The sequence below is a fragment of the Oryx dammah genome, unplaced genomic scaffold, assembly GCF_014754425.2.
Source record: "Oryx dammah isolate SB20612 unplaced genomic scaffold, SCBI_Odam_1.1 HiC_scaffold_2, whole genome shotgun sequence".
In the NCBI taxonomy this organism is placed as follows: domain Eukaryota; kingdom Metazoa; phylum Chordata; class Mammalia; order Artiodactyla; family Bovidae; genus Oryx; species Oryx dammah.
In genome coordinates, this window is record NW_024070186.1 from 95,855,369 (window position 1) to 95,870,449 (window position 15,081).

Here is a 15,081-nt window from a genome sequence, read left to right on the forward strand (position 1 = left end):
TATCAGACCCCAGACAGACCTACAAGAATCAGAAACTCTAGTTGGGGGGGCCCAGGGATTTCTAATTTAACAAATCTGCCAGGTGATTCTGATATGCCATAAACTCATAGGACTCCTGCACTATAAAGGATGTAATGAAAATATATCTTTTTGAGGTAGGATCATGTGCTATTTTTACCAAGCATGAGTATGGAAACATTTGAGATTCTATGTAATAACCTGATGACCTGGTTTGCGTGCGTGTGTGTGATATGTTTAACACTTTGACATAGAGGTGCACTATTACACTTCTGTGACTAGTAGTTCTGTCACTTTAGATGAAGAGGTTTAAAAGTAAAAACTACACAGAAATTCCCACTTTTTTCCATCTACAGTCTAATGATATTTGGGGCTAATATATCACTTTAAATGTGCACATATTTCTGAAACCCTCATCCTTCTTTAGGCATACATGTTCATTTTCAAATGTTCCAGTACACTGAGTCTACAATTAATTCTAATAAAAGAGAAAAACCTCAAATAGGTAACTCAAATGGTGTCACATTGCTCATAAAAGACATGTCAATGAAGTTACCCCAGGTCACTTAAGAAATAGATGTGAGAAGCAGATTCCTTTACAAAAACAAAACAAAACAAAAAAAAACTTTGTCTCTGTAATGACTTCTATAAGCCTACTCATTTAAAAAATTAAGTAAGCCCTCTTGCCATTTCCTTTATATGTAATCACCTTCATTTTATGCATCAAATCTGGTATTTTTTTTCTCAAATTGGTCAACAATTCAAAAGCCCAGAAGTCTCTGTGAAGTCATATGATCGTTAAATTGTGACTTTGTCTGTTGTTGACCAAAGTGTTAAAATCTGATGAGGGAAAGGGAAAAGAAAAATAAAGAACTTTAATAATTCAGTTGGCAAATATCAATGCAAATCAGGTCTAATTCTTCAAGGTATTCTAGTAATAAAAACTGAAATGTCAGTCCTTGAATGACATCAGTCTTTTTCAAAACTATCTTCTTTTTGGCCTGGTCACTGAGACGTTGTACCTGTGGAAAGACAGATCCAGATCAGGAAATGAGGGATTTGAAAGCCAAACAGAAAAGTAGTTACAGAAAGTTAGCCTTCAAGGGGCAATCTAAGAGACATTTTGTATTTTTAAAAATCGTCACCACTCCAAGAAAGTAAGGAAGCCACAAGAAAATTGCTTTCCAAATTGCAACAAATTATAAATTCCAAAATTTCACCTTAGAACAAGAGGCATTCCAAATACAACACGTGGTATTGAGGACTTGATTGCCCATATATTAGTATCAGTTGGTATGGACAGAGATGTGGACAATTCTTCAGGTAATTCTCGAATTTGGGCAGCTTAATTTTGGAGCCATGTGAGAGAAGATAGGTGGTTTCCCATGTTCCTTGAAGAGGAAGACATCTTTTATTTCCACAGAAACTAATTAATTATGGTAACTATGCTTACCGCCTCTGTAATGACTTCTATAAGCCCACTCACTTAAAAAATTAAGTAAGTCCACTTATTTTTTTTTAACAATCACTGTAGTGACTTATTCAGGCTGCCCATGTGGTGCTAGTGATAAAGAACCTTCCTGCCAGTGCAGGAGACATAAGAGATGCGGGTTTGATCCATAGCAACCCATACCAATATTCTTTCCTAGAGAATCCCATGGACAGAAGAGTCTGGTAGGCTATAGTCCATAGAGTTGCAAAGAGTCAGACACAACTAAGTGACTTAAAACACATGCACACAGTATATTATTCAGCTTGGGCTGCCATGAAAAAAGGATACCATAGACTGGGGGCCTTAAATAACAGGTATTTATTTTCTCACAGTTCTGGAGGCAAGAAGTCCACTACCAAGGTGCAGCATGCTCACACTCTGGTGAGAACTCTCTTCCTGGTTTCTAGACAACTAGTGTCTCACTGTGTACACACCACACCTCTTTTTGGTGGGTACATGATGGAGAGAAAGGGAGCAAGCAAAATATCTGGTGTATCTTCCTATAAGGGCACTAATCCCAACATGAAGGCCCCACCCTCATGACCTTCACTCAAGGTAATGCACTGGTAAAGAACCTACCCGTCAATGCAGGAAGATGTAGTTTCATCCCTGGATGGGGAAGATCCCCTGAAGGAGGAAATGGAACCCACTCCTGTATTCCTGCCTTGGAAATCCCATGGACAGAGGAGTCTGGGGGGCTACAATCCATGGGGTTGCAAAAAGCTGGACATGACTGAACATACACATAATTACATCCCAAAAGCCACATCTCCAAATATTGTCATATAGGGGTTAGGGCTGCATATCCTAGACAGCCATAATCCAGAGTCCAACTGAGAATGGCAATAGCACTCTTGCTGGCTCTGCTCTCTGAGTCCAAATGTCCTATCAATAGAGGTAACCCCATAATGTCAGAGAAACTGTAGGAAGTTCAAAGCATGTCCCACTCAGTTATTCCTATAATATACAAAGCCAGGTGGGAAGGAAAATTTGGAAAATTTGTTTCACGTTTGTGGGAGTAGCTCTAACTTCTGCCCCTGGCAGTTCTGTTGCTGACTGTCTCTAGAGGAGATAATTCCCCAGGAACTTTTAAGCACTCTAAGGTCTCCGTAGCAGTCTGATTTGACTGCTGGCTGTCAGAGTGGATCAGAGGCTCTGCTGAGGCTAGTGTGCAGTGTTGCTAAGCCTTTAAGAATATGTGTGAATCCTCACTTAGGTCTGCTTCTTGTCTACTGTGTGGTTCTGCCAAGGAAGTGTCTGGCAGCAATGGTAACTCACAAGCTTATTCTATCATGCTGTGTAAGGGTAGATGATTGGTGACTGGAAGACTTATAAAGGGCTACTACCATGGCAGCCTGTAAGCACCTCATCTTGCTTCTGACCTGGTTCTAAATAGTGTCTTCTTATGGATACATTCTTGGAGTTGTTTTATCAGATCCAGACAGTCTATTTTTAAAATCTCAGCTACCTGAGGTGGTACTTTTCTGGGATGTAACAGATTCTCAATATCCATTAAAACACTGAGATTTGGAGCTGGTTCTCTTTCTTTGATCCTTCTATCTTAAATGAGAGAGTTCCATGAGATTCGGACAAACAAAAATAATTTAGGTCTTTTCTCACCACATATACCGTTACTGCTATTATTACTACATCTACCATCAATACTAACAATACCCTAACTAGTTTCAATTACTGCTATTAATGATGGGATGTCTACCCCTTGCCAGTCATGTCCAAGTAATTCAACATTTGTCATTGCTAATTATAGGAGATACTGGCCAGTCACTCAAGAATGATTCCATGAATTTTTCAGAACCAATCCCTGGCTCAAGCCCAGAGTTCTATAGGTGATAACTTATGAATTAAGAATTAGACCTGAGACCATTGCCAAGGGGCATTCCTGGCTTTGATCAGGGACAGAGAAAAATCTACCAGATATTAATATGTGTGTGTGTGCTCAGTTGTATCCAACCCTTTGTAACCCCATGGACTGTAGCCCTCCAGGCTCCTCTGTCCGTGGGATTTTCCCAGCAAGAATACTGCAGTGGTTTGCCATTTCCTCCTCCAGGGGATCTTCCCAACCCAGGGATTGAACCCACATCTCCCGTGTCTCCTACATTAGCAGGAGGATTTACCACTGAGCCACCTGGGAAACCAGATATTAGTCATCTCTAAATGAATTTGTCTCCAAGTTAACCTTTAACAAGAAACCAATCAAATATACAACAAATGACACAAAGATTTTTTTATATATTTATAGTATGTTATATACATTTGCTTACACATGACTATATACATGTGTATATATATATTTACTTACAGATGTGTATACATGTGTATACATATACATTTGCTTATACATGTGTGTGTGTATATATATGTGTGTGTGTGTGTATATATATATATATGTATATATACATGATTTGCTTATGTTGTTTATAGAATTTGACATTATTGGATCTTTTAAGTTTTAGAAATAGGACTTTCCCTGGTGGCTCAGATGGTAAAGAATCTGTCTTCAATGCAGGAGACCCATGTTCGATCCCTGGGTTAGGAAGATCCCCTGGAGAAGGGCATGACAACCTATTCTAGTATTCTTGCCTGGAAAATCCCATGGACAGAGGAGTCTTGCCGGCTACAGTCTATGGGATCGCAAAGAGTTGGAAATGACTGAGCTACTATATGCAGGTTAGGAAGCAACAGTTAGAACTGGACATGGAACACCAGACTGGTTCCAAATAGGAAAAGGAGTATATCAAGGCTGTATATTGTCACCCTGCTTATTTAACTTTTATGCAGAGTACATCATGAGAAATGCTGGGCTGGAGGAAGCACAGGCTGAAATCAAGATTGCCGGGAGAAATATCAATAACCTCAGATATGCAGATGACACCACCCTTATGGCAGAAAGTGAAGAGGAACTAAAAAGCCTCTTGATGAAAGTGAAAGAAGAGAGTGAAAAAGTTGGCTTAAAGCTCAGCATTCAGAAAATGAAGATCATGGCATCTGGTCCCATCACTTCATGGGAAATAGACGGGGAAACAGTGGAAACAATGGCAGACTTTATTTAGGGGGGCTCCAAAATCACTGCAGATAGTGATTGCAGCCATGAAATTAAAAGATGCTTACTCCTTGGAAGGAGAGTTATGACCAACCAAAATAGCATATCCAAAAGCAGAGACATTACTTTGCCAACAAAGGTCCATCTAGTCAAGGCTATCGTTTTTCCAGTGGTCACGTATGGATGTGAGAGTTGGACTGTGAAGAAAGCTGAGCACCGAAGAATTGATGCTTTTGAACTGTGGTGTTGGAGAAGACTCTTGAGAGTCCCTTGGACTGCAAGGAGATCCAACCAGTCCATTCTAAAGGAGGTCAGTCCTGGGTGTTCATTGGAAGGAATGATGCTAAAGCTGATACTCCAATACTTTGGCCACCTGATGCGAAGAGTTGACTCATTGGAAAAGACTCTGATGCTTGGAGGGATTGGGGGCAGGAGGAGAAGCGGACGACAGAGGATGAGATGGCTGGATGGCATCACGGACTTGATGGACGTGAGTCTGAGTGAACTCCGGGAGTTGGTGATGGACAGGGAGGCCTGGCATGCTGCAATTCATGGGGTCACAAAGAGTCGGACACGACTGAGCAACTGAACTGAACTGAACTGAACTGAGCTACTAACATTTTCACTTTCACATACCTTTTGATTTCTCAGTTTACATCAGTAAGAAACTAAGGTACAAAGCTACATTCCTAAGACACAGTTGTAGTGACAAATCACACAGTTTCCCTTCATAACTTTTGCCAAACTACCTTGATACATGCATCATCAAAATATACCTGTGTGTCAGTTTTCTAGGTAACTTGCTGCCACTGAAAGTTACCACAAGCATAGTGGCTTTATTTTCTCATTGTCTCGAGGTGTTAGCAGAGCCTCCTTCCCTCTGAGAGACTAGGGGAGGATCCTTCCTGCCCTCTTCCAGCTTTTGGTTGTTCTAGGTCTTCCTTGGCCCGTGGCCACATCGTTCCAATCTCCACCTGCATCCTCATTTAGCCTTTTCCCCTCTGTCTCTGTATCTGGGTGTCTCAAGTCTCCTTTTCTTTTCCCTTATAGGGCACCAGTCCTTAGATTTAGGTTCCAACCTAATCCAGGATGACCTCAGTTCAGGATCCTTAAATAAGTACCTCTGCAAAGATCCTTTTCCTAAATAAGGTCATACTCAGTAGTTCTGGGAGTTAGGACTTGGCCATGTCTTTCTGGCAGCCACTATTCAACCCACTGCAATCTGCTACGCAGAGAAAAAAGAAAAGAATGATGAAATTCAAGTGTTACCTAAATGAATTATGAAAGGCAAAATATGGGAATCTCCAAGTATTGCCATATTCAAATTAAATGTAATTAGACCTTGCTTTTCTATCAAGTAACTTGAGGAGAAGAGATTTTAAAGATTGCATAATTCTATGAGCTTCCCTATGAAGACAAAGGCCTTTACAGAAAAACATAAAGGAAATATGCATTGTTGCTAAGAGGAAAAAGTTAGAAAATAGGCTCACCTGTGTTTGAGTTTTAGATATGAATTGCTGACTATATGATCATGACAAAATGACTTCCTTAAGCCATGTAATGACCTGTTTATGAAATGGGGAAGAATCATCTGACTTTCTCATTATCATTGTGGGAATAAAAGAGATAATGTTCCTGAGGTACTTCCCATAACACCTGACCTGTTTAACTCTTAATGAAGATAGTTGCTGTTTTTGTTGTTCTCTTAGAATTTCTAATGGAAGAAGGCATGATTTGTGTGCAAAGGCACCAATTCACAAGTGATCATCCCTGGAGGAAGAACCAAGAGAAACAATCCAGCAAACAGTGATGCATCTTCATCTTTCCGGTGCCCCCAGGGCTTCAGCAGTAGAAGACTTTTTCTGTGCTTCACCCGGGCTTGCAACAATAGACATTTTCCTTCAGGCATTGCTTATAATGGATCTTTCACGTGTCCTGTTTAAACCATAATGGTTTTGCAAATAGCAAGAATTTTGAAATACCTAAACTTGAGGTAAAAAAAGAAATATGCAACATACTTCAGAGGCAAGCAGCCAGTGTGAGTTTAGGGCAGAAGGTTAGCAGAGAGGATGTTTGTCTACAGCTGAGAAACAGAAACCCCATCTGGCTCTACCTGTGTAAACTTCCTTGCTATCTGAACATTTTGTCTACAACAGCTGTAACCTCTACTACCCCCTGGCTGGTGTCTCTCTCATCACCTTCGTTATGACTTTCCCTTATTCTCTGGGTGCGCTGGGATGTTCTCTCCAAGGATATGCCTTCCTGCTTCTCTAGCAATGCACAGAGGTATGTAGGGCACATGGTGCATTGGGCAGGCAGCCAAACCTGCACATTCAAAAGGCCTGTCAGATGGCATCCAAAGCTTCTTTCAGCATGGCTCTCTGCCTTCTCGTTTCTCCTTCCTCATTTCCTCTTGGGTTCGCTACTGTCTGGCACCAGGAGAATATTCTCCATCATTTTCTTTCTTCCTTTCATAGCCTAAATTCAAGTTGTTCTAACCTTTAAGTTAAAAATTTAAGAAATAGAAGTCTAAGCAACTCCCATTTGGGCTTCCCTGGTGGCTCAGAGGTTAAAGCGTCTGCCTCCAATGCGGGAGACGCGGGTTCGATCCCTGGGTCGGGAAGATCCCCTGGAGAAGGAAATGGTAACCCACTCCAGTATTCTTTCCTGGAGAAGCTCATGGAGAGAGAAGCCTGGTAGGCTACAGTCCATGGGGTCGCAAAGAGTAGGACACAACTGAGCAACTTCACTTCACTTCACTTCACTTCACTTCAAGGGCTAATAAGACATGATTCAGTGGATAGTTATCCACATTGCCCCTTTCTTGCTGGTTTTCATCCCATTGGTAAAATATTAGAAGAGATTCTGTATGAACTCGCTTCTTTTAATCTTCATGAACTTTGCTAATTTTCATGTCAGGGTCACCCTACCCATCGTATATGGGAAGAGGCTACTGCTTTGAAATATTCAAAGCCAAAGAGAAATGATAGGGAAAGAAAACATTGTGATGAATGAGTCATTGTTAAACCGAATGTGGTATATGGAATAATGCACCCCATCAGTTCAGTTCAGTTCAGTCACTCAGTCGTGTCGGAATCTTTTCGAGCCCATGAATCGCAGCACGCCAGGCCTCCCTGTCCATCACCAACTCCCGGAGTTCACTCAGACTCACGTCCATCAAGTCAGTGATGCCATCCAGCCATCTCATCCTCTGTTGTCCCCTTCTCCTCCTGCCCCCAATCCCTCCCAGCATCAGAGTCTTTTCCAGTAAGTTAATACTTTGCATCAGTGGCCAAAATACTGGAGTTTCAGCTTTAGCTTCATTCCTTCCAAAGAAATCCCAGGGTTGATCTCCTTCAGAATGGACTGGTTGGATCTCCTTGCAGTCCAAGGGACTATCAAGAGTCTTCTCCAACACCACAGTTCAAACGCATCAATTCTTCAGTGCTCAGCCTTCTTCACAGTCCAACTCTCACAACCATACATGACCAGAGGAAAAACCATAGCCTTGACTAGACGGACCTTTGTTGGCCAAATAATGTCTCTGCTTTTTAATATGCTATCTAGGTTGATCATAGCTTTCCTTCCAAGGAGTAAGCGTCTTTTAATTTCATGGCTGCAGTCACCATGTGCAGTGATTTTGGAGCCGAAAAAAATAAAGTCTGACACTGTTTCCCCGTCTATTTCCCATGAAGTGATGGGACTGGATGCCATGATCTTCGTTTTCTGAATGTTGAGCTTTAAGCCAACTTTTCCACTCTCCTCTTTCACTTTCATCAAGAGGCTTTTTAGTTTGTCTTCACTTTCGGCCATAAGGGTGGTGTCATCTGCATCTGAGGTTATTGATATTTCTCCTGGCAATCTTGATTCCAACTTGTGTTTGTTCCAGTCCAGCGTTTCTCATGATGTACTCTGCATAAAAGTTAAATAAGCAGGGTGACAATAGACAGCCTTGACGTACTCCTTTTCCTATTTGGAACCAGTCTGTTGTTCCATGTCCAGTTCTAACTGTTGCTTCCTGACCTGCATACAGATTTCTCAAGAGGCAGGTCAGGTAGTCTGGTATTCCCATCTCTTTGAGAATTTTCCACAGTTTATTGTGATCCACACAGTCAAAGGCTTTGGCATAGTCAATCAAGCAGAAATAGATGTTTTCCTGGAACTCTCTTGGTTTTTCTATGATGTTGGGCAGATGTTGGGCAATTTGATCTCTGGTTCCTCTGCCTTTTCTAAAACTAGCTTGAACATCAGGAAGTCCATGGTTCATGTATTGCTCAAGCCTGGCTTGGAGAATGTTGAGCATTACTTTACTAGCATGTGAGATGAGTGCAATTGTGTGGTAGTTTGAGCATTCTCTGGCATTGCCTTTCTTTGGAACTGGAATGAAAACTGACCTTTTCCAGTCCTGTGGCCACTGCTGAGTTTTCCAAATTTGCTGACATATTGAGTTCAGCACTTTGACAGCATCATCTTTCAGGATTTGAAATAGCTCAACTGTAATGCCATCACCTCCACTAGCTTTGTTCATAGTGATGCTTTCTAAGGCCCATTTGACTTCACATTGCAGGATGTCTGGCTCTAGTTGAGTGATCACACCATCGTGATTATCTGGGTCATGAAGATCTTTTTTGTACAGTTCTTCTGTGTATTCTTGCCACCTCTTCTTAATATCTTCTGCTTCTGTTAGGTCCATAGCATTTCTGTCCTTTATCGAGCCCATCTTTGCATGAAATGTTCCATTGGTATCTCTAATTTTCTTGAAGAGATCTCTAGTCTTTCCCATTCTGTTCTTTTCCTCTATTTCTTTGCATTGATCGCTGAAGAAGGCTTTCTTATCTCTTCTTGCTATTCTTTGGAATTCTGCATTCAGATGCTTGTATGCAGATCCTTTTTTCCTTTGCTTTTCGCCTCTCTTCTTTTCACAGCTATTTGTAAGGCCTCCCCAGACAGCCATTTTGCTTTTTTGCATTTCTTTTCCATGGGGATGATCTTGATCCCTCTCTCCTGTACAATGTCATGAACCTCATTCCATAGTTCATCAGGCACTCTATCAGATCTAGGCCCTTAAATCTATTTCTCACTTCCACTGTATAATCATAAGGGATTTGATTGAGGTCATACCTGAATGGTCTAGCGGTTTTCCCTACTTTCTTCAATTTGAGTCTGAATTTGGCAATAAGGAGTTCATGATTTGAGCCACAGTCAGCTCCTGGTCTTGTTTTTGTTGACTGTATAGAGCTTCTCCATCTTTGGCTGCAAAGAATATAATCAATCTGATTTTGGTGTTGACCATCTGGTGATGTCCATGTGTAGAGTCTTCTCTTGTGTTGTTGGAAGAGGGTGTTTGCTATGACCAGTGCATTTTCTTGGCAAAACTATATTAGTCTTTGCCCTGCTTCATTCCACATTCCAAGGCCAAATTTGCCTGTTACTCCATGTGTTTCTAACTATATTCTAATCTCCAGAACTTGTGAATATGTTATTTTACTTGGCAAAATGGACTTTGAAGGTGCGATTAAGTTACAGCACGAGATGGGAGATTATTCTGAATTGACTGTGTGGACCCAATGTAATCACAAAGGTCCTTATCAGAGGGAAGCAGGAGGTCAGAATGAGGAAGGTGTGGTGACAAAAACAGGGGTTGTGGTCAGAGAGAGAGATTTGGAGATGCTGCACTGCTGGCATGAAGAAAGAGGAAGGGGCCACAAGCCAAGGGGTTTCCTTGAAGCTGCAGCTTCTTGAAGCTAGAAAAGGGAAGGGAACAGATTCTGCCCTAAAATCTCCAGAATGAAGGTAGCTCTGCTGACACTTTGATTTTGAGCCTAGTGAGACCCAGTTGGGATTTCTTACCTCAAGAACTGGCTTATTGTTTTAAGCACTAAATTTGCAATTTTTTTTTTACAGCAGTTATATTACAATAATGCATGGAGTGAACACTTAAGAATTTTTCATAGCCAGCATGCAGTAATATAAAATTGGCTTACGCTTTGGGGAAAGAAAAAAATACCAAGCCTGTGTCTATATTAAATTACCTGTTTTGGCATGATGGGGAATGGGGATGCTCTGATTCACACCATCACATTTTGTAACTGGGTACTAATATTCAAAGAATTTTATTATGATAACCTATAATGCAAGAAATATACTAATGAAAACTTCCCTTTTTCTTGCCTTTTTTCTTTTCTTCCTTTGTAGATCTTTTTGTGATCTACAAAACACTTTAGGAAATTGCACTGCCTTGGGATAATCATTGTGAACATCAATTATCATTGTACCATTGAAACACAGAAGCACCTGGTAATAGTAATATTTCCATGGGATGAACACTAGATAAACCATCATGTATGATGTAGCACCTAGACTATGTCTGTTAAACTACAGCTTTGGGAATACGGCATGACTGTGTCAGAATTAAAATACTGATTTCAAGTATTTGCTTTGAAATATCGCAGAGAGAGAGAGAATGAGACACAGAAGGAGGACTCCTGGTTACTATTCAGTTCAGTTCAGTTCAATCGCTCCGTCATGTCCAACTCTTTGTGACCCCATGGACTGAAGCACACCAGGCTTCCCTGTCTTTCACCAACTCCTGGAGCTTGCTCAAACTCAGGTCCATCAAATCGGTGATGGCTTCCAAGCATCTCATCCTCTGTCATCCCCTTCTCTTCGTGCCTTCAGTCTTTCCCAGCATCAGAGTCTTTGCCAATGAGTCAGTTCTTCACATCAGGTGGCCAAAATATTGGAGCTTCAGCTTCAGCATCAGTCCTTTACTACTGAGTTACTTTTAAAATGCCATTTGGTACTAAAACTCACTGGAAGTGACCTCTACTAGAACAGAGATTAGGGTTTTGTTTTGTTTTGTTTTAGTTTCAGTTGGTGAGCATGTGGCTATCCTTGATTTCTGGTGGTGTAAACCTGCTATACAGATAGCACTGTTTTTCTTCCAAACACTTGATAAAATGTAAGTGACCTGACAAAAGAGCCAACAGCTTTTTGTTCACTCTCCTCCGTATTGGAAAACTGGTCAGACTTTGTAGAACAGAACCAGATTCTCAGCAAGTACTCAATGAGTAAGGAAGTTAATGCTGAATTCTTTAACTAACTATGGCTAACATGCATGCAGCTCTCAGAGTACAATGTGCTTTCCCACCCAAGCCTCAGCTGACCCCAGACACTTAATGAGCTGGACATCCTTGTTTGAAGAGGCATAGCCTGAGAAGCCTGAAGCATGAGGACTCCAGAGTCACACAGCCTGGGTGAAATCCAGGGTCCATCATCCCCTGCCTGAGTGTTGTGGAGAGAATTTATTTAACCTCCTTAAGCTTCAGTGTCCTCAGCTGCAAAGGGAAAAAAAAAAGGGGAAGGATAGTTCCTACCTGAGTTACTGTGAAGACTGAGCTGGCACTTACAATGTGCTCTAATATGGGGCCTGGCACTTGCTAAGGAGTCCATAAATCATAGGTTTCTGCTCTTCTCGGTGGGTGAAGAAGGATAAAGAAAACCAGAGGCATAAAATGACTTACCTACAGTCCTAATAACAGAATGGAAAATCTGGCTCAAATCCTAGTCTCTTTCTCTCTGTACTGTGTAAATATCTGAGTGTTCAGAACTAACAGGGCTTCCTGTGTGGCTCAGTGGGAGAGAATCCACCTGCCAATGCAGAGAGATGCAGGAGACACAAGTTTGATCCCTGGGTTGGGAAGATCTCCAGGAGGAGGAAATGGCAACCCACTCCTGTATTCTTGCCTAGAGAATCCCGTGCACAGAGAAGCCTGGCGGTGTCAGGGAAGCCATGGCAGAGAAGCTGCAGTCCATAGAGTTGCAAAGAGTTGAGTTGGACACGATGGAGCATGCTTGCACTAATATTTAATCCCTCTTCTTTTTTCTTTGTTGTCTGTTCCCAGCATGCATGCGTACGCACACACACACATGCACACACACCCTGCATCACTGCCTAGCTTCGCTTGCTGGGGAGAAGCACTGGGGATCTCTGCCTGTCTCTGTCAGGAACCTGATAATGGCTGCTGACAGCTGTGCAATGACAGAAGTATGTGCTTCAGGGGCCAGACCCCTACAGAGAGGAACACTTTCACATTCAGCCCTAAAAAGGCACTCCTTTGTCTTCCTTCCCTTGTGAACCTGTGGTCATCTCCCTGCTCACCAACCACCGTGCTCATTCTGCAGTTGGTTTATCCGCTCTTTATAAACCTGCTATCTGCTCTTTAAAACCTCCTTCATGAAGTGGTTCCCCCTTCACTCCCAGGCTTCGAAGGAGGCAGGACTGCCCTCGCACTCACCGGGCTGAGAGACAGAGATCAGTATCTTGTCAAATGAAAATCAGACTTGAGGATTTGAATTAGTTTCCTTATCCTTTTTTTTGCCTCAAGCTCATCCTGCAAAGCAGTCTCTCTAATTTATGATATGATGGGGCCCACATATTGGGATAAGCACAGTATATTAGCTCTGCAGGAGCTGCCAAGAAGGACAGTAGCTATTTTGCACTTTCGGTTTTGAGGAGAAGAGAATTTGACAAATGGTCCGTTTCCCTGAGGGATGAGAAAGTAGCCAGTCTGGGCAGCCAGAAAAGGGGATGATAAAGGCAAGGGAAACACAGACTGATACTCAGTTTTCCAAAATCTCTCCTCGCATAGTTCAAATTGCAAATCCTGCTGCTGCCTGTGATACAGAAGATTCCTGTCACTGAACAGCTCTCTGAGCAGGGTCTGATCTCAGAGCCTGATCATTGTTGCCCACACTCCAAGCCTGGCATCATTTTTCAAGGGATTTGTTTTGTATTTGCAGTGTTAACACTCCAAGCAAGGAAAAGATGCCAGCCCTGTGAGCAGCAGCAACACAGCTTGGTAATTGGTTTTTAAACGCTTTTTTGCTCTAAATTGATACCATGGGTCTTTCGTTCTCCCTCCCTGGAGGAATTTCAATCTTTTATTTTTTGAAGGGTGACTTTTTCTTGTCCTATGAGAATTAAGGAACAAAAATTGCAATTTCAGGGCTAAGGAAGGACTCTAACAGGAGACATTATCCTATGGAGCAAGCTGCTAGTGAGGACCTGGGACCAGGAGACGGAAGAAGTGGGTTTTAGTTCTGACTGCCCATGACTCTCTCTGTGAACTTGGACAGACCACCCTTCCTCTCAGAGCATCTCTTTTCTTATAAATATAATGAAAAGCTAGCCTGGAGCTGCTTTCTCAGACTTTGAGATACATAGCTATTGCCTGGGGGAGCTTACCAAAGTGTAGAGTTTGTTTGAGCATGTCTGGGGTAGGTAGGATCTGGGATAGTACATCTGAGTTCCCACGGGAAGACCATGCTGCTGCTCCGTGGATCCCATTTTGAGCAGCAAAGATCAAGATCATTGTTTCTCCAGGTGTGGTCTACTGGCCACCCAAAGACCTGTTAGGACTTCTTCCAATATACTTTCTGAATCCACTGTCTTCTTACAGTCTTCTCTCCTAACTCTATTTCAATCCCACCATCTTTCTGGTATACTGCTTCAGTAGCCCTGCCTTCCACTTTTCCACCTCCTGTGTTTGCCACCTAGCATCAGAATGCCCTTCTAAAAATGAAAGTTGACCATATAACTTAACAATCACAGTTAAAATCCTCCAGTGATTTCCAGAATCTCTTGGAATTAAATTCAGTGATCATTATAGCCCTATGTGATCTAGCCTTTCTCTACTTTATCACCTCATTTCCTACCATCCTCCTTCTCCCAACAGCTCAACCATAAAGTGGTTCTCAACTCAGGTTGACAATGGCTGGAGACACTGTAGGTTGTCACAACTGAGTGGGTATGGCCCGCACTAGTGGGAACCCCTATAATACACAGGAAAGCCCACATAACAGAGAATTATTTAGCTCAAATATCAGTAGTTCTACTGTTGAGAAACCCTGTTCTAGCCACACCGACCTGCTTTTTATTACTCAGGATCTTCAAGCTTCTTCCTACTTCAGGGCCTTTGCACTTGCTGTACATCTTGACCCTCAGACTCATTATATGTGTGTATATACATGTGTGTACATATGCATACATGTATACACGTATTATGTACATGTGCATGCATATACATATGTGTATACACATGTGTGTGCACATGCGTGTGTAAATGTGCATGCATACATGTGTATGCACACACATGTAAATACATGCCTATGTATATAATGTGTTTATATAATGTACAATATATATATATACCCACATGTATACAATATATATAATATATATATATACACATGCTTCTTTATATCTTAAGGTCTCAGTTTAAATACAGCATTGTAAGAAAAGCTGTTCTAATCAACGTAGCTCAAATAGCATTCATTCTCGGCTACTGTTTTTCCACTGTGTTATTGTTTTCTTTAATCACCGTCCCTGTTTGAAAGTTCGCTATTTGCTTGTTTGTGAGATTTTAAACTCTGTAGCCCACAGCGGAATGTGAGTCCCACGATGATCGTGTGCTTTGTCCGTCGTGTTCACTGCTGTATCCTCAGCAAT

The 15,081-nt window shown here is 41.8% G+C and overlaps 1 protein-coding gene across 2 annotated transcripts in view; it reads left to right on the plus strand.

Annotated features, from left to right (window-relative positions):
• Positions 1–15,081, plus strand: part of LOC120851655 (limbic system associated membrane protein) — a 713,563-nt gene that overhangs the window by 481,453 nt on the left and 217,029 nt on the right. The gene's annotated exons all lie outside the window — the stretch shown is intronic.